At 45.7% G+C, this 17,982-nt stretch overlaps 1 long non-coding RNA gene across 3 annotated transcripts; it reads right to left on the bottom strand.

The window, feature by feature from the left end:
* Window positions 1–226: 226 nt before the first annotated feature.
* On the bottom strand, window positions 227–16,779 carry LOC310676735. Of its 3 annotated transcripts, XR_014510710.1 has the most exons (4): window positions 16,086–16,779; window positions 7,133–7,305; window positions 1,964–2,558; window positions 227–420 (listed from the first exon to the last, which is right to left on the bottom strand). It is a non-coding gene; the product is annotated as an uncharacterized lncRNA (long non-coding RNA). The 3 variants fall into 3 exon arrangements; XR_014510711.1 differs by lacking the exon at window positions 7,133–7,305; XR_014510712.1 differs by lacking the exon at window positions 16,086–16,779 and having other exon boundaries at window positions 7,133–8,062.
* Window positions 16,780–17,982: the final 1,203 nt, after the last annotated feature.

Below are 17,982 nucleotides of genomic sequence, written 5' to 3'. Positions count from 1 at the left end.
GAAAAATATGTCTTTGACTGGTGCTGAAACAAAAAGCAGTTTTGGGATGTTGGGATTTGGAGGAGAAAAGTAGCAGAGGGGAAGGAAAATGTGTTTTAAACTCTGCTGGAGGAAAAACACCTGTCGTAGTTTGAAACGAGTAAGATGCAAGTGAATATAGAGCACTATTTCTGGGTTAGCAGAGTATGTAACTTGAAGCATATGTAACCCGAGGTACCACTGTATTTAGAAATAAGCAATGAACAATATTGTTGTATAAAGTCATCACGGCATTTCCTCACAGGACAGCAAGTGGCTGATGGCTCCAAGGACAGGAGGGAGCAGTCTAGCTGGAACAGGAGCAGGTCCTTGACATCTTATTCACCAGCCTCCCTCCCTCTCCTGGGATCCTCCCCATGAGGTAGTAGGTGGTAGGCTACCCTGGAGGCAGAAGAGAGAGGACAGTTCAATAGGCCAGGCTCTGACATCTTTGGCTTTGGCCTATCCCATGTTTACTTCTGCTCTTCTTCCTAGGCATGGGTCTGAGAAGTTTGTTGTTTGGCCTGCTGTTTCCCCAGGAAAACCCCACCGAATTGGAGGAAGTTCCAATCCACAGAAAACCCTATTCAGCGGTAAACTATGGGGTTTCCCAGTGAAAGTGGCAGGGCAAATGAGAAACGTACTGGACCCGTGCCTAGAAAGTGTGGGCAAGCTCTTCTTCACCTGACTCCCTCACTGTCTCGTTTTTGTTCACAGCGGCCATGGTCAAGTCCCAGGAACCTTAGGATAGGTAGCAAGGCTGTGGTGCCAATGGGTGCTTTCCTCCTGAGGTTGTTAGTGGTGTGTCCATGTGTGGTGGGAATATTTCCATTGGGACTGCAGCTAAGGGGGGAAGGGTTAAGCCTACCCTCCACACATGGTGCCATCCCGATGGAATGTTTGCTCTGCACTTTTTAAAAAACATGATTTGTTCCCAAGTGATGTCATTTGGCCTCCGTATGACAATAATTATTTATTGTCACTGATTTATTAATCACATTCAAAACCTTTCAAAGATACGTTTATCCAGCTGGGAAAGCCAATTTATTTATGCTGGGAATGGGCAGAGCTATAGGAAGCCAGCATAATTGATGGCATATTTTAATATGCATGTTTTGTATTCACATTGGTGAGTTGTAAAGTTTTGTCAAGGTCCGTATAGTAAAAGCTATGGTTTTCCCAGTAGTGAGGTATGGAAGTGAGAGCTGGACCATAAAGAAGGCTGATTGCTGAAGAATTGACGATTTTGAATTATGGTGCTGGAGGAGACCCATGAACTGCAAGAAGATCAAACGCATCCATTCTTAAGGAGATCAGCCCTGAGTGCTCACTGGAAGGACAGATCATGAAGCTGAGGCTCCAATACTTTGGCCACCTCATGAGAAGAGAAGACTCACTGGAAAAGACCCTGATGTTGGGAAAGATGGAGGGCACAAGGAGAAGGGGACGACAGAGGACGAGATGGTTAGACAGTGTTCTCGAAGCTACAAACATGAATCTGACCAAACTGCGGGTGGCAGTGGAAGACAGGAGTGCCTGGCATGCTCTGGTCCATGGGGTCACGAAGAGTCGGGCATGACTGAACGACTAAACAACAACAAAGTTTTGTCCTTAATGCCAAAATAATAAAAAACCAGGTGGGATGGGGCCCAGTCTGCTGTCTTCCTTTGCCCTAGCAGTTTATTGCTGAGGAAAGCTGCCAATTCTCCATCTGAACTATCTTGATTTTCTGCCTGTCTGCCAGCTGCCCGACCTCACCCTGTCTGACTACGGCCTGTTTGCCCCAAGGTGCTTGCTTGCCCCTGTGCCTGAGTGCAGGATGCAAAGCATATCCTCCTCTCCCACTGAGTTTTCCTTTCTCTCACCAGCACTTGCCTGCTATATATTAAAGACTGTGAAGCCTGGGAAATAATATGCGGTGGATCTGGTAGGGAGAAAGAATCACCTTTCCGCTGAAAATTATATGACGCCAACAAATGGAAACAGCCGCCTTAAATGACAGGGGGACCATCTGGACCATACGTCATCTGCCGAATCAACAGCATCCCATAAACCATTCCAAGTGTCTCAGCAGGGTCCAAAACTTGGCATGTGGTAGTTACGACTGACAGAAGGATTGAATGGGAAGAGCCAAGAGCTGTAAGACACATCCGGCTTGAAACTCATTGTGAAATTATCTGATGACATTATTACTGCAGCAAGGACCAATTTCACACCCCCCCACACATCCCAGTATCGTCAGCCACAATTGGCACATTTCTATAGTTAGTATTAGATAAAAGAAACCTCTTGCATATTCTGTATTGCTTTAGCCTCCACACACAGAGAGATTCCTCACACTTTAAAAACGTTTCTTTGGAAGTGACAGTCGAATCCATTGCAGGTATTATCATCAGACTTCAATCCCCACTCAGTCATGATCCTCACAAGGTGACCTTGGACCAGTCATTGTCTATTAGCCCATCCTAACTCACAGAGTTGTTGTGAGAATGCACAGCATACACTAACTTGAACTATTAGGAGGAGCAGTAGGTATATATCTGGAGAACAGAAAACACTTGTTTTATTACTGATTATTTATTTTAATTATTTCCAAAATGTATACCCCACCATTTTACAGAATAACCAAGGTGGCTTAAAATTAATAAAATAGTACAGTGGTACCTTGGGTTACAGATGCTTCAGGTTACAGACTCTGCTAACCCAGAAATAGTACCTCACGTTAAGAACTTTGGTTCAGGATGAGAACAGAAATTGCAACGGTGGCGGCAGCAGGAGGCCCCATTAGCTAAAGTGGTACCTCAGGTTAAGAACAGTTTCAGGTTAAGTACGGACCTCCAGAACAAATTAAGTACTTAACCTGAGGTACCACTGTATTTAGGTACTGCTTTTTGACAAATCTAAATGATGCACAGACAATTTTTCTGCAATCTTTACAGCAACCCTACAAGGTAGGTCATAGAATCAAAGAAGGTTAGTGTTATTATTTCCATTCTGCAAATAGCTGTGGCTAAGAGAGAGTGTCTTGCCTATCTGAGCCACCTACAGAGGTGAGATCTGAACCCAGGACCTTCAAGCTCAACATCTTAGCAATGACACTCCACCAGCAGTCAGCAGTGCTTGCTGCATCATTCAGACATCCCACAGTAAATAAACAACAGCAGCAGCAAGTAATTTCCTTGCCCATCTCTACTTTCCTCCCTGAGAGATTATCTGGTAAGTTTCTTTTCATCTGTACCTTGTTAGTTTGCTCGGTTATTATTGAAGATCATGTGGACTCTACTCCCAGAATAATCTGCATGCAGTCAAGTCATGGGTGAGTGACACTTCTGCTGTGTGGCCCAGGGGGAAGGCCCCATCTTGTTGTTTTGCTGTTCCCTCTGCCATTCTAAGAAACTGAATCGGCCTTGCCTGTTTCCCCAGACCTCTTTTATGTTGCTTATACATTCTCTTTGCCCTAGAGCATCATTGACCAATTACTGCCTTGGTTTTACACCATCTCCATTTACAATCAAAAGATGTTCCTTGCAGGAAGCCAGTGAAACTGAAACAAATCTCTCAGGGGATGCCCAGGTCGCTGTCGTTTGGCTTTCCCCATTCTGATTGGTCACAGATAATTGCTTAAGGAGCTGCTTGTGTCTGCATCTCATCCTGTCACCCATTGCCTCTGATTAGCAACAGAGGAATTTCCTGTTGTATGTGTGTGTGTTAAGTTAGTACCTCATTAAAGTGCTAAAAGAACATCCCAAAGACCCAAGACTAGCTCAAGGGCATAAACCTCCTTTCCTAACTATTGGCCAATTTCTGCTTTGTTGTTTCTTTTGTCCTCCTTTCTTTTTTTTAAGCTATGCTGACATTGTGCAAAAGGACCCCTTGACCACAGAGACTTGGCAAATTTCTTCTGTTGATTTCTTTTGTCTGTGTGCGGTGGGGGAGAGGTGATGGCACTCTTTTTGCGTTTGCACAACCCCCAGCTACTTCACAAGCCCATTGCAAGATTCCTTCCTCTGCCGGCTCTTTTTTTTAGTGTGACACATACACATTTCTAATGTGTGTGCATTCTACCACTGCTTTAACAATCCCTCTTCCCAAAGAACTCTAGGAACTGCAACTCTGTGAGGCAGAGGTGCCAACATGTGAGGGGGATGGGGTGGGGTTTGATGTCACGCGTGTGATGTCACACACACAATGTGCAATGTGGCATCACGCTGTCAAGATGTTGGGAGGAGCAAGGGGCGGCAGCGCAGCTTCAATGGCTGGCGGTTCCTCCTCTCCGGCACTCGGTCTCCTCTTCCTCCTCCTACCGCTGCCATCAGCCGGGGGCTGCTTCCCCCTTCCTTCCCCTCCATGGCAGGAGGAGGAGAAGAAGGAGCCGGCCACTGAAACTGCACTGTGCTTGGCTCCGTACTTGGCCCCCTCCACCCCTGCTTCTTTTTAACATGGGGGGGGAGCCCCCACAAATTATTAGGCGGACTCAAAAGAGCTGGGCCCCTAGGAGTTGGTGCCCCTGCTATGAGGGGAATAGAGGTCTCCTAACAACTCTCAGCACCCTTCATAAGTTACAAGTCCCAGGAGTCTTTGAGGGAAGCCATGTGCTTTAAATGTATGGCCCCCAAATCTAAAAGATCTTCTCCATACAGAGCTGCTTGGGTGTTAATATCAACAGTAGGAGCCCTCTTTGTAGTTCCACCACCTTCAGAAGCTTGGGGTTCTGGTCCAGCAGAGGGCATTCTTTGTGCCATCCCCTACATTGTCAGATTTTGTTGTAGGCTGAAGGCACACCTATTTATCCTGTCCTTTAGCACATAAGTCGTACATTTTTAGGACCCACAAAATTCTTGTGATCACAGTGTTGCATTTTAAATTGTTGTGACCCGCCCTGGGACCTTGGGGTGAAGGGCGGATAATAAAGCAAATGAAAAGTAATTAAAAGTAATCATATCACATTAACTGTTGTGTCTTCATTACATCACACAAAACGAAAGGCTGGCCTGAAGGGTAACAGGATGTGAACTGTGCTACCAACATTTAGAACCAAGGGAGTGGACTGGTGACAAGCAGGTCCTACTTGACAACTTGTGGCTACGTAGCAGTTTTTTAGCGTTTGGGGTCAGCACGCAAGCCCGTTGAATTCCACACTGATTTCTGTGAGCTCAGGCAGCCTGTATTCCTAGTTCACTGTACACCGTTTTCAAATACCTTGTTTATGCTGAGAATGATTGAATTCTATGAAGTAATAGAGAAAGAATCTGCCTACGTTTTGACCCTCTGCACATCAGTAGAGGGAAATTTATATTAGGCTGCAATTCATGTTGGGAATCGGCGCTATCGTGATGTGCATATATGGCAGGCTTCAGGCTGGGATCCAGGTAAGGGAGACTGCTAATTGTAGGCAGATGTGGGTTCAGGCTGAACAAAAATTAGCGCAAGCAAGGTGAACAGCTGTGGTCTCTACAGCTTCAGCTCAAATGGAGCGTATGAGGAACAATGCACAGTGAAATGTTCGTGGAAGCCTGAAGTCTCTTCTGGCCACAATCCAGAGATATAAACATGCAGTAGTGGGCCGCAATTAGGGATGCGAGAGAAATCCCATTCAGATCACATTTAAAAGCAAACCTAACTAGTTCACACAATGCATGATCTGTAACTCAACCATCCTTTGAAATCACCCTTCTCTGAATTTTGCATTGTGGTTCTCTAGCCATATAATGTGTCCAAAAATGCATATACTGGGGCAAATTCTGAATAAAAATGCATGAATTAGTGAATATATATATATATATATATATATATGCATATAATAGTGAAAATGGCAAACGAAATTGGCAGTTCCCTCAGGTAGTGCAATGGGTCAGTGTGTCTGGCTGTTAAGCAAAAGGTTGGTGAGCCCACCCAGGGACGGCTGTGGGCAGAATTCCTGCATTGCAGAGGGTTGGGCCAGATGACCTTTGGGGTCCCTTCTATCTCTACAATTCTATGAAAATATATGGGGAAATTGCTTTGCAAAAAAATGTGTATATTAGGCAAAATTGCATACCAAATTGTGTATATCAGGAGACATTTGCATAAAATGCTGATGAGGCCTTGAACAAAATTCACAAATTGCTGTGGAAATGTGGAGAACTGAATTTAAGCCTGGAAAATTTGTGAAACAGAGAGAAAGCAACAATGACAGATTTGAGCATAACTAACTGCAGTGTATGCAGATCTTTCTGAACCTACCCATTGGTCGATACCCTGAGCTCTGTCACCCGTGGTTGCTGGCTGTTTCACAAAGCAGATGCAGGGGAGATGCTCAGAGGTAGTTGTGAACATCTTCCACCTCCTCCTTGCCCACCTGACAGAATAGCACAGGTGCCTTCCACACTAAGGAGAGGCCAAGGAGGCCTCTTCTGACAGTGCAGCAAAAGCAGCACCAGGGTCAGGTTTAGCTTCTCAGATTACAACTTTTTGTGACTAAGTACCTTGGCCCTTAATCCATCATAATGTAATGGGGAGAGTGTCAGATTAGTTAGGATTGGGGGAACCTAGGTTCAGATCCCCACTCAGCCATTGGGTGACCTTGGGCCAATAGCTCTCTCTCAACCTGAGCTACCTCACAAGGAGGTTGAGAGGAACAAATGGAGAGCGAAACCATGAACGTAGTACATTAAAAACAACAACAACAGACTTCAGAAAAGAAAATACAGGAGAGGAAAGACGGGCAAATGGAAATATTGGAAAGCCTAGCTTAATTTGTGTTGACTTTCACCTGTTTTCAGTGCCAGGGCTCAACTATCGAAAATGAAGTAGAAATTGATGGTGTTGCCTCTGAGCAGGTGCAGAGTGCCCTTTATTTCACAATGGAAGGCAGGACTACATGTTATGATGCATTGGATTCTCAGTCCTGTGTCGATTTGTAGGGCTGAAATTGGCAAGTGAGAGATATTGCTTAACCCTTCTCCTGCCCACCAGTTCTTTCCTTCAGCATATCGCCTCAACTGTTTTCCCCATGGCTCCCTCTCACAGCCAGCTTCAAGCCTGGAAATAAACTGACGGGAAAATGCCCTAAAAGGAGAAGCTGTGGGGGATAAATGGTGAGTGGGGGGGGGTGTTATATACTCTCCCCCATTACCTTTACTTGGCAAACAAATGTTTGGGAAGCGCAGACTTCCTCCTGGCAAGGTTTCATTCCATTCTGAGCAACGGCAAGAAACGCTTCACACACACATCAAGGAACAGGCGGGAAAGCTTCCAGATCAGAGGGTGTTGTTTCCAGACAGACTTCAGCTCTGGCATCTTTTTTTCCTAGAAATCAGGAACCCATGCGACCAAAGTAAATAGAAGGCTGTAATTGTGCCGCTTGACATTTTCAGGCCCGGCAATTGACATTGCTGAAGCAGTCTGACACAAATTCCACAGCCGAGAAAGACGTGTGGGGAAATGCATCACACATAGAAGCGGCTGTGGGCTCCTGATGCAATCTGACCCTCCCCTTGTCAATTGCTGTGGGCATGACGCTTGCCTGCTTCTGGTTTAAAAAGATTCAAGCTCTCCCGGGCGCTCCTCCCTTCTGAGCCGGCCTGCGTAAACCCAGCACAGCAGCAGGGGCGGGAAAGACATCACTTTGGTTTGTCCATCAGAATTTGCTAGACGAGGGATATGATCAATGGCAGCTCTTTCGGGACAAGCCGTATGGAGCCCTGTCCCACCCTGATTCGGGGCATGTGGCACGTAGACACAAGCACCCTTGTGCGCACGCACATGTACACACACTGCTACAAAGCTATCCTTGTATAAACTTTATCAGGAAGTCATCTGGACAGAGTTTTCCAGACTGCTGTGTTTAACTCTTCCCTGATGCTGGCCTGAATTTATACTGTCTGATTATTCCCACAGATTAGACAGTCTGTTTCCAGTTGTTCCAGTTGTCTATGAATCGCTTCCATACTCTGGCTGATGATCTATAGTCCAGTAAAGAACTCCGGCTTTTCTACATGGATTTGGGCAATAATTTGGAATGCACACCTTTGGACGAGGTGTCAGATTATAGCACAGATTTGGCTGAGTTCAGTGGCGTAGCGTGGGGGGTGCAGGGGGGGCCGGCCGCACCGGGCGCAACATCTGGGGGGGGGGGCGCTCGCACTCGCAGCTCTCTGCCCCTGCCTGGCTCACTCACTCTCTCTCACTGCAGTGCTGGCTGTGCAAATCCGATCTGAGCCGCCGGGTCGCCCCCACTGTGGAGGGGGGGGGTGTGTGCCAGGCATGCAGTGTGGAGAGAGAGTGAGGGACTATCTGGGGGAGGGACAGTGCAGCGGGGGGCGCAAATTACTTGCCTTGCCCCGGGTTAGGGGGCGCAAATTACTTGCCTTGCCCCGGGTGCTGACAACCCACGCAACGCCACTGGCTGAGTTGCACAAAATTAATGTTTGCTGATTACATTTGCACTTCGTCTTTCCTCTAAGGAACATTTGAACCAGGGCAGTGCACCAACTCCAGCCGGATCCTGAATTGAATAGGGCCGATTTGGGTCAATCTGGGATTTGGCCAGAGCTGGTTGAAGCAGCCCTAGACAAGTCAGATCGGGTCCACATGGAGTAATCTGAGGATTCCAAAAAGTAGGTGGGTGGGAAGCAGAGAGAGTTGGAAAGTAGCAGACGGAGGGAGAGGGGAGAAGAAGCAATTGAGATCACATGGAATCTGCCCCCATCCTTTGTGGACTAAATGAAAATGAAACACGAAACAATGATTTGCAGAGCAGGAGCAAGTGGTGAGGCTGGGTGTGGTGAGCAGGTATATGAGGATAGCAGATCGAAGGAGCGTAAGGGCATCTTTTAAGGGCACACCTTTTATTTTATTTATTTACTGCATTTATAGACCACCTTTTCAAACTTGAAGTGATATATGCAGTTCTCCTCCTCCACAACAATCCTTTGAGGTAGGTTAGTTTGAGAGACAGTGACTGACCCCAAATCACACCGTGAGCTTCATGGCGATTCCAACCCTGGTCTCCCATGTACTAGTCCAACACTCTTAACTGCTACACCACACTGGCAGGAGAGATACTATGATCATAAAGGTGGTTTTCTCAGGGTGAGGCTCATTTATTATACTGCAGGTGTGCTGACTCATGCAATTTAACTAAATGCAAGAAACTCAACATATAACATGTGTATTACTTGGTGGAAAGGCCTTTACTTTTTATTTTATTTTAAAAACTCTATTTTCAAAACCCTAACTTAAAAGGCCTCAAATTGCTTCAGGGCCCAGATCCAAGTCAGATTGGGACCTTTCTGAAGCACTGGATAGGGCCTTAAATCTGATGAGGGCAGGGCATGTGTACAGCCCCAGTTTTAACCTTACAACCCTCAACTGCTTAAAAGTAAAAGCAAGTGCATGAGGGAGCGCCAGTAGAACATCTCCTGCATAATGTGCAGTTTGGTCCTCCAACCTCACTAGAATTGCCTTGGCTTCTGGCATTACAGTTTTCACACGTGGGAATGCTGGAGCACAAGAACTCACGAGATGTTCCTGAGTACCTGAGTTTAGTACCTGAGTACCTGAGTTTCTGTGTTTAGTAATAGTAAGTGGTATCCATTACAGCTAGATTACATTTGTTGATCTTTAACATCTGAATCCTTAGAAGGCAAATAAACAGGGAAGGAAGTTCTTAGGAGTCTTTCGTTGTTTATCTTTGTCACTTCCGAAAATAACATCTTGAGCAAAGACGTGCCTTGCTGGTCATCTCACTCATTCATCAGCAGAGCAACAGACACAAATGGGCCCATGAAAAAACTGATCATGTCTTGCTACTCCAAACAATTCCATCAAAAAACGGCATGAAATTATATGATGATGACACCACGATCTTACATGTTCTTTAAAGCCGTGATATCACCACAGGCAGCAGAGAACCCGACATCTTGCACTGCACCTCACAAGGAATCTGAGGCACTCAGCTAGGGATTGAGTGGGTTGTGGAATTCAGAGTTTATCCTTTGCAAACAGGTGCAGAAAGGGTGTGTCGCAGCGGGGGCTGACATCCAGCTACAGTTACAGGCCAAACATTGACATATTACACCAGTTTAAATTTGGAGGGATTCTTTCCTGCCAATTGGGTCCTTCTGGATTTACAGCACTAATTACAGCAAAGGTCCAGTAATAGAATGTTCACCTGGTTACAGTAGAAAATCTAGGCTCAATTTTTTTTACTGAGTCTTGGACTTAAAAGCTGTGTTTTACAAAGTCAGGTCATTGATTCAGCTAGTTCAATATTGTCCACACTGACTGGCAGCAGTTCTCCATGGTGTAGTGGTCAGAATGCCAGACTAGGACCTGGGAGACCTGGGTTCAAATCCCCACTCAGCCACAAAACTCACTTGCTGACCTTGGGTCAGACTCTACGTTTCAGCTTGGCTTACCGCATAGGGTTGTTTGCAAAATGAAATGAAAGAGGGTTGTTTGGATAAAAAGGATAAAAGGCAAATATACTCTGAAGAAATAAGCTTTTGCCCATAGACTCCCATAATTCATAGACACATGCATATGTACCAGGCATACAAGCCATGGATGCAAAACACTGACTTCATATTCATAGTGCCCAGGTAATCAGCTGTCCCTTTCTGAGATGGAAAAATCTAATTTCTAGGGTCTCTTTGGCTCACCTTACCTGCAGATAATTTGGTCAATTTTTTCTATAGCCAGCTCAACATTTGCATATCTTTTCTGAGATATCATGCCAGAATTTTACATAGCATTCAAAGTATGGGCTGCACATACAATTTGTTTATGAAGAAGAGTAGAAGAAGAGTTTGGATTTGATATCCCGCCTTTCACTCCCTTTAAGGAGTCTCAAAGCGGCTAACATTCTCCTTTCCCTTCCTCCCCCACAACAAACACTCTGTGAGGTGAGTGGGGCTGAGAGACTTCAAAGAAGTGTGACTGGCCCAAGGTCACCCAGCAGCTGCATGTGGAGGAGCGGAGACGCGAACCCGGCTCCCCAGATTACGAGACTACCGCTCTTAACCACTACACCACACTGGCTCCCAGGATCAACATCTTCTTTAACATATTATTTTTACTAGAAATCTTAGTCCCTCTTCCAGATCATCAGTCTTGTCTCTTTTCCTCTTTTCCTGCTTGTGGGCCCTGGGTGTGGTTTCACTGAGCTCTCCCTTTCCCCAGGATATATTTATTCAGTTCCAGTGTTTCCTGGGCTCAACCTATTTCTTATCTATCCCCTTTCTTCAGCCATCCCAGCTCTGGACTTGGTGCCTCTAACTCACCTGCCTCTCTTTGGAGCATCCTTCCCATTTAGCTTCCCCATCCTCATTGTGCTGTGAGCCCCTGGGGCTTCTCCAAACCATAGATCCTCTCACTTTCCTTACATAGGCACATGTAAAGGGCACCAGCATTGGAGAAACACAACCACGGCAAGCAGGGTGCTTGTGCTCTCCAGCCCTCTCAGTCCTCTTGCAGATTCAAATGGCTTCAATCCAACAACTCAACTAGTTAAAACATTAATATAAACAATGATAAAAGCTAGAGTTTACTAAAACAAAGCCATCAGAGAACCAGATCTTTTATGGAAAGTAGCATGAGAAGAGCATCTGCTCTTGTTCCTGGGTAGACACAGTGAAGGCATCAGAAGCAGGTTCCATCATCATCATCTAATTTATATCCCACCTTTTTCAATGACAGCAACTCAACAGGCAGTTCCCAAAAGCCTACTGAAACAAGAAAGTCTTCATTGCTGGCATGGTGGCTCATGGTGGGGGTGGGGGAGGCAAACAGTCTCTGAGGAAGGAGACATGAATCGTTTTCATTCCCATCTGGGCAACCTGACAGGGGCCACATACAAGTGGTGAGTAGAGTCAGAAGCAAAAGTGGGCTGGGCAACTAAGGTAAAAATTGCCTTTGTACATTAGCCTGGTTTCTACATACAATCACCTACCCCTCTCTTTTCTCCAGCCAGCATGATCACAGATTAAGGACACATTCCAGCCAGGCAAAAAGCACTCACGTACTCTCCAAGAGTGCTTTTTTTCCTGGGGGGATGCATACCCCTAAACATTTTGTGAATCTAAGCTTGGCCTCATTGAGGGGCATTATTTCAATACGAGTAGGAAAATGAGAGTACCCCTAAACTTTTATTTAAAAAATAGGGGGGCAAATCACCGCTCTCCAACATTCCTCAGCTAAAAATCAGGGCGCTTATTGCGCCATCTCACAAGTCACCTGGCTTGTGTGGGAGAGCAGTACCAGAAGATGGATGTTGCTGTGACAGTTAGCTGCCCGTCTCCCCTGCCACAGCCCATACCTGGCAACTGCTCACTCCCTTCCTCTGCCCTTCCTCTGCCCACATTGCACCTCAGGCCGCTATGACAGTGGAGGTGGTGGCTTGGGCAGCAGCAGAGAGGGGTTGGCAAGAGTGTTGCGCCTGTTCACCACCTCTGCTCCACCTCTGCCTCCCCTACACACTAGGGTTCTGCTTTATGAGGGTTCCGCTTCAAGTGCAAGCACTGGCTCATTGTCCTCCCCAAGCTCGGAAGCGGCGGTGCTGGAGGGGGGAAATGGGATATTTTGGGAGCAAATCATAAGCCAGGATGGCTTCTGTAATTCCGGGAATGTCCTGGAAAAACAGGGACGCTTGAAGGGTATGCACACAAGGATGATGTGAAGCAGGAGCAGTAAGGGTCATGGCCTTGGGCGGGTGTGGCCAGGACCAGATAGGGAGACCCGGAAGGCTGCATTTGGCCCCTGAGCCTGAGGTTCCCCACCTCTGCTCTGTCAGCCTTCCCAAAACATGGAGGCCTTTAAAGGTAAACACCAATACCGTGAGTCATGTTTTGACTAGGCCCCCTCTGTTTTGTTTAATTTAATAGCTAAATGTGCTCCCTCTGTGACATTTATGACTTGAAGATGCTTGCTCAGTGGCTTTTGAATGATGGCAGCAATTGACTAGCCATACCTGTTTGGGTGGGGGCTGTAATAAACAGTTTTGCAACTGGAATGTAGCCAGCAACGAACATGCAAAGTTTTGCGGTTTGGTTGTGGGTGTGGGAGGAGAGAGGGATATGTTGTTTGCTTGGGGGTTAATTGGTGCTACTTTCGCTTCATTGCATTTGCTTCCCTGGTTCCCCAGGCTCAGCTTGTATATTTGCAAATAAGAAAAAAACACCAACAACACATATGGTAAATGGCTAGCACTCTGCCCTTCAAAGGAAACAGATATAAGAACATAAGAAGAGCCAACTGGGACAAGCCAATGCCCCATCTAGTCCAGCATCCTGTTCTCACAGTGGCCAACCAGATGCTTGTGGGAAATCCAGAAACAGGACCTGAACACAAGAGAACTCTCCCCTCCTGCAGTTTCCAGCAACTGGTTTTTAGAAGTGTACTGCCTCTCATCAAGGAGGAAGAAGAAGAGTTTGGATTTCATATCCCGCCTTTCACTCCCTTTAAGGAGTCTCAAAGTGGCTAACATTCTCCTTTCCCTTCCTCCCCCCACAACAAACACTCTGTGGGGTGAGTGGGGCTGAGAGACTTCAAAGAAGCGTGACTGGCCCAAGGTCACCCAGCAGCTGCATGTGGAGGAGCGGGGACGCGAACCCGGTTCCCCAGATTGCGAGTCTATCGCTCTTAACCACTACACCACACTGGCTCTCACCACAGAGCGTGGCTTCTATCATGGCTAGTAGCCATTGATATACTTGCTGAACTCTAAATCCCATTGTACCTGGGAATAATTGGAGTTGGAGTTTCATGACATCTAGAGGACCACATGTAAGAATGAGGTAGAAACTGGATGCCCTTTAAAGGTGAACCTACCTACCGTAATTCACACCATCTGAAACAATACATAAGCTGAAACACATCTGCACCTCAACATTCACACTTCTCTGAATTTTGCAATGCAAAATAACATTTAAAAATGTGTCCTGTTAGGGACAATTGTGTTGCGAAACTGTCTTAGGCAAAATGACATACTAAAAGGGGTATAGCAGGAGAAACTCACACACTGAAAACCCGTTCAATTAAAAAGACAGAATCACAAAGTAATGTGGAAAACTGAATTTAAGATTGGAAAAATGAGAAGCTGAAACTTCTGGGGCGACTGTAGAGTGAGATACAATATGAATCAAGAGGAAGATCTTAGTGCTATGATTTTCCACTAACATCCGTGTGGTACAATATCATCAACTCCCCCACACCCTACAGGAAAAGCCTCAAACAGTCCCAAGGAAAGGAAAACTGAATTAAAAGGGAGGCCTTGTAAAAGTCCAATAGTTCAGCTAGTCGTGTGCGTATTCACACACTGCACACCAAATAATGTGTGCTGACTCAAAAACACATCTTTGGTGGTGTATATCTTCCAGAGATTTGGTGTACAATATTTAGGAGGATAAAGTGTGTGCTGAGCGAAAGTTCTGACCTTTCAGCAACCTGTTTGGGACCAACAAAGATTCAATTTAGCCATGTATGGTATAAACACCAAGGGGAAAGCAAGCAGCAAAATTAGAAAGGAATCTAATCAATAGCCCCAAAGATAAATGCCACTTTAGGCAGCCTTAATCTAAACTGTTGACAGAAGCCTATTCACAGCCAAACGATGAGTTCTAAGTGCAGCCCCCCTTCTGGGTGGGATAAGGTGGCACAGCCAAGCCAAAGTAATCAGTGTTTTATCTGTCTCCCTCACATTTAACTTCCACTCTCCTAGTCCTCTGGGAGGGCTCACGCTGGAAGCATTAAGAGAAGACTACGCCAAGTACTCCACTAACACATTTTGGAATCAAAGGTTTTACTGGAATCTATTGATTCCAGCAGACTTGTATAAGCCTGTGATATTTTTAGTGAGAAGTCATGCACTTTGCAAATCACTAAAAAAAGTAAAAAAGTTCGGCTATGTGCAAATTGTCACAAGTAGCAAACAAGCTACAGCAGCAGTTCTGGCCACTCTTGCCTGGAAGTAAGATCCACTGAACTGGGTAGATTTGCATAGGTTTATGCTGGAAAATTACTTCCATAGTTCTTATTAAGCTATTCACAGCAGGGAATTTTCAGGAATTGGAGGCAGCGCTTGCCAAATGAGACTACTGGGGAATGATTACGCTTTGCAATGTTGCCTTGGAAGGGAAGAAAACAGGCAACAAGATGTGAAGGTTCTTGTTCAACTTTATTGTTTACTTCCTGTTTTGGAACGGAGGGCACCGGTGGACAGTGGCTGATGCTCGGAGCAGAGCCAGGTGAAATAAATGCTCCATTACAAAACCACAGAAACACTGACCAGCCTAGACCACAAAACTGAACATTCTGAATATTCTGTGGATGCGACTTGTTCATGACCATATCTAAGAAACTGATTGGGGTGTGTGTGTGTGGATTGTGAAGACATTTGATTCAGTTCATATTTAAAGGTGAACTTATGAAACTTGCACTTTCATAATCATAGGCAAATTGAAATGCAACCCTCTTTCACAATTCACACTTCCCTGAATTTGGAATGCAGTTTTCCAGCCTAGTATCATAAAATCATAGAACTGTAGCATTCTTATGTACAAAAATGCATGGACTAAAGTAAAGTGTGCATATACTGGTAAATGCACGTGTTTGTGAAAATAGCATAAAAATGAATTATATTAGGGGAAATTGCTTTGCAAAAAAGTGTATATTAAGAGAAATTAACACTTTAATGCTGATAAATTTTTCAAAGGCCTTAAAAAAATAATAATCAAGCAATCACAAACTGAACTGTGCTGAAGATTGGGAAAATTAGAGGAAATGAAATTGACATATTCCCCCATCCCTAATGACAAGGGGGGGGGATTCCCCCATCCCTAATGACCCAAGGTGCATAAGTGAGAGAACTCCACTCCTGGCTTGTGCATGTTGATCTCAGGGCTGCTTCAAAATTTTCCACTTGAAATGTTTCTTTTCTACGTGGTAGGCAGGCTAACAGGGTATGGTTTGCAAGCAGCTATCTTGTCCATTGTTGTGCCAAGGGAGTGGGAAGTTTTCATATCAGCTTCTTTGATGCTGTGGCGCTGCCTTGGCATAATGAGTGGACTGCTGATTTTGGCACGGGCTACCCTATTGGGTGGAGCCATGGCCACATGGAAGACATTGCGATGATCTTTGCAGGTCTGCGCTCACATTTGAAGTAGTGGCTGGCAGGTGGGAGGAGAGATCTCTTCCATGTGGCTATCCAGGCACTACTGCTGTAAAGCGAAAAGTGTGGAACAGGGAATGGACCCACTTTTGTGCCAGAATGCCAAAAGGAGCAAAAGGAGAGCACCATTCTAACCCTCAGTCTTCCAGAGAAAAGGACAGGCCTATATGTGTAGTGGCAGCAATAACTCACTTGCCCTGGGTTGGAAAGGGGTGGTGATATATACTCTTTCCACACCCATGGCCAGCTCACCAAATCACTCCACATGTCCTCGAGGCCTTATTAGATGAGGCTGCCACATGTTTACAGGTGAGGCTTTGCTATATTCAAGCTACCTGAGAGGTTCACATTACGATTTAAATGTCAACAAAAGGGAGCGGAGCAAAAATAGTTAATCCTTCATGCCTGAGTGCATGACCACACCAGAGGAATGGGAACATCTGTCCCCTTGCTTTGAGAAACGAAGGTGCTTCAGATTCCGCAGTGAGGTCACTATGTCACAACTGCTCTATTTGTTTATGACAGCGTTCTGTCCCACACCCACATGGGACAGAAGCTCAATACGGCATTTGATCAAAGGGGAAGTTGCTCAAACTCACTACCGGTTGCACAAGCTCCTCTTTGTTGTAGGTTCTGGGAATAGTCTTGGCATGGCTCTGACGGGTGGGATTGGGGAGCTATACACTTCGACTTCTCCATTTTTGTCAGCTAGGGAGGCAAAAGAGCAGTTCCCTGGAAGGAAAGAGCTGGCTATTCAGTAACCTCCCAAGGCCAGATAAAACGGCTGTGTGTGGACAGCTAAGGAAGGAAGGAGACCATTGCTGAAAGAAAAGAGAAATAGCTTTGTAAACAATCATAGGTCGAGTGGAGTGGGATTAATGGCTTCTTGAAAAGGTTGCTTGTTATAAGGTCGGGGGGGGGGTCCTGATAGCAAAATTGGTATTTAGGGAGAGGTAGCAGGGATTGGGAAGAGGGCTGGCCTGAGAAAAGGAAGAACAACAGAACTGGCACAGCAGCCACATTCTCGTGTGAGTGCAGCATGTGGTCACTTTATTATTAAATCAATCCAGTGCTAATTATCTGCTTGGCATTTATCAAGGAGATGAAACATGCAGAGCTGCTGTGCCAGGAATTGTGCCTTCCCACTATCTAGGACACTGGCAGGCGAGGGAATCACACAGAAGTGTTTTCCTCCTACCCTCTGAAGTTATCTGACACACCCTTTGTCAGACGTCAGCAAGCCCAGGAGTCAGCAAGAGGGCAGAGAAAGATCACCCAATGTGTGGCACGTAGGATGATTACCAGGAACGAGTGGCAGAGCCCAGCCCAGCGTTTATGGCTCCTCAAAAAGCTGCAAACATTGTTAACAAGAATCCTTTTGCAGGGAAGGAAAGTTAGGCTGTCCCAGTAAAGCTTGGCATTTCTGTACAACAATAGTTTTTGAAAGGGAGTCTCCCTTGGGAAGCACTAAGCCAGCTGCTCTCAGTCCCCCTCCCATTCTGGTGTGCCGAGTGCCATAGCCCCTTTTGACTTAATCTCCTCTCTTCCTTATCAGTGTAGCATAAGGATTTCTGAAGAGCTCATCCCTCTTATGACTGACTGATAGGGCAGCCATGTAGATCCATACCCTTAGAGATGCAAGATCTACAACTCCCATCAACCCTAATCATTGGCCACGCTGAGTCCAACAACATCCAGAGGGGTCTCAGGTTTTCCATCCCTGAGTTAGTGGTGCTAGGCCTCAGCTGTATTTTATATCAAAATAAAATACAATTCATTTGTGAGAGGTTCTGTCTGTTCTTACCAAAAGCCCAAGA

The sequence above is a fragment of the Podarcis tiliguerta genome (assembly GCF_965153285.1).
Source record: "Podarcis tiliguerta genome assembly, chromosome: 4".
Taxonomy (NCBI): Eukaryota; Metazoa; Chordata; class Lepidosauria; order Squamata; family Lacertidae; genus Podarcis; species Podarcis tiliguerta.
Note: the sequence above shows the minus strand (reverse complement) of the source record. Positions and strands in the feature narration are given on the sequence as shown.